We start from the raw sequence: 2,744 nt of genomic DNA on the forward strand, positions 1-2,744 counted from the left end.
TCCCTAATCCTCTCTGTCTCTTTGAGATCCAACCTTAACCCTATCCACTGCCACCCAAAACCAGCTCTAATCCCTTTGATTCCTATTTGATCTATTGATTTCCATGGTTGTGTGAGACTTCTACTTGCCACCTACGTCCCCTGGTTGCTTGATTTTGTGATTTCGTGGAAGGACCTCGAAGAGATCTAGTCCAGATTTTGTTCAAAACTCTCCAAGAGTTTATCTATTGTTTGGTTTGGTTTTCTTGTTGATTATTGGTCGAACCTCTATGTATCTGAAGTGTTTTCAAATTCCCATGGCTGTTATTTAAGGCTCTTTTACTTCTCTACTACTAACCGATTTTAGCACTACGCTACTTTAGGTTTTGATTTCTCTGATTTCTGTTGTTCAAATCTCTGTATGATTGAAGTAGTTTCAAGTTTCCATGGTTGTCTTCTTTGAGGGTCCTTTGACTTCTATACTGTCAATCAACCTTAAGTGTTTTCAAATTAAGGTTCTTCCCAGACTTCTCTTCAAGGGGTTTTGCTACTTTCAATGTTTAATCTGTTCATCTCTTTACGTATTTGGTTAACCTTTGTTTGTATGCTCGAACCCTAGATGTTTCTAATGGTTACACTGGTTTCTTCTATTATATTAATTTCTGTGAATCAATTGCACTCACTGATTCTATTAAGGGATTCAAATGTTTTCCCTGTTAAATCCAGTATTCTTTGGAATTTTTGCCCTAATTGATCTCTATTGATTATTCGAACAAGCTTTTCTACTGGTATTTCTGTGAGGTTTTACTTAATTGATTTCTATTTAGGGAATCTGAATAACTCTTTCTTATAAAATCAATATTTTTTGAAAATTTTACTGATTGATTCCTTTAAATATCCTGTTAAAATCAGTATGTGCTGAAATTTTATTTGTTTCATTATTTGTGATCTTTATTGATAATACTTGCCTTAATTAGTTATCAGTATGGTTTTGGGACTTCTACTGACTCCCTACATGGAATGTTTTTGAGTCCTTACCTTAATTAGACTCCCTGTTGTGACCGTTAATTGATTGCCCCCAATTAAGGGGTCTATTCCGGACTCCTCTATGGGAAGTGATTATGTGACTGATTAATTGCTCCTAACTGATTGAACTGTGATTCTTTTACCTTATTTTGATTCACCCCTTAAGTTCTATATATACACTCTTATTCTACCTCTCAAAGACACGAACATTATTCGGAACACACATACATACATTCAAACTCTATCTTCTTTCTTTGCTATTTGTGCTGACTGTTGGTCTAGCTGGCTGAAAGCCAAGGCTAGATAGTGTAACTGCCCTGTTTTTTACATTCTGCATTCTCTTCTTTAACTGGTATGTCTCTAGTTAAGTTTTGAAACTCAACCTTATGTGCTCTATGTCTATACCTCCATGTTTATTCCTGCATTAGTTACTCAACTTGTTTCTCTGTTTGCTGTTATTAAGCATGTCTAAATTATCTTATGTGTAATCAGCATGTCTGACTCCACTTAGTTCTTTGATACCGACCTATCATGTTTACCTAGTTCCCTTACCCCCTCCCTTTAGTTGGTATGACTATGTTAGTTATTTAGTTTTCTAGTGTATTCAATTGGTCCTGACTGTGCCCAATGTTGTTCAACACATCTCTATCTTTAACATTATCTTGTTACATTCCTTCTCTATGTCTCAACTGTCTATTACCATGATTAACTTGTCTCAGTAAACTCCTAGTGGTTCTGTACACTTGTTGTATCAAATGTTTCCTATTTATGTGGTTTTAGCCCTATATGTTCACAATCCCCTTCACCCCTGTTTGTAAGTCTACTTGTTTAGTGAATTTGGGTACTCTATGATCAATTGGGTTGTTTGTTGAGTATGCTTTCTTCAAAATGATTTCAAAACTGTTACTTACTCCTAGTATTCTTCTCAAAAACTGGTCACTCCTAGTATCTTTAAGATATCTATTTCTGAATCTTTTCACCTCTAAATTGTTTCACTAAGTCTTTCAACACTATGTCAAACACTCTCACCCTACTCCTAGATTATTAAGCTTTGCCCTTCTGGTATGTGTACTACTTAGGGATCCTTGAGATCTCTCTGAATTCTGGCATACCAGGGTTGGCCCTTCCACACTGCATATAACCAATTCCCATTTGAGAAATGGTCTTGGTGTGAGCACTGCCCGGGATCCTTGAGGTCCTTAGGGAACTCTGACACACCAAGGCACACATTACTGGCTGTGAGATCTTTGGTTTCTAATACTCTACTGAAGGCCTGGCATTCCCATGTTTACTTTGGGCCTGATTTAGGCTCCCTATAGTATAATTTCATTTACTTATGTAATTCATGTGATCCTAGTTTGTAATAATATTATTTGTAAACAGATGTTGGGGTGATTAGTAATAGGGGAGGGTTCATATATGATGTTTGTGGGAAACAGGGTAGATACCATGCTTTAGGTTGATGCATAATAGAAATCATGCTCTTAGTTTATATGCATATTTGCAACATCAATTTTGCTTTGAGTTTATACTATGATAGAAATCATGTTTTAGGTCCATATGCTATGCTACTTGCATGAAAACATGTCATAAGTCTATAATATTTGCATTAGAAAACCCGCCTTAGGACACTCACGTTTATATTTTGCATATTAGGAACATGTTATAAGTTCATCACTTCTTTCTCTGACTCTGCATAGGTTATTATCACCTGGAAATCATGTTGTTAAACTGTTGTTG

Source organism: Nicotiana sylvestris, chromosome 2, assembly GCF_000393655.2.
Source record: "Nicotiana sylvestris chromosome 2, ASM39365v2, whole genome shotgun sequence".
Lineage (NCBI taxonomy): Eukaryota > Viridiplantae > Streptophyta > Magnoliopsida > Solanales > Solanaceae > Nicotiana > Nicotiana sylvestris.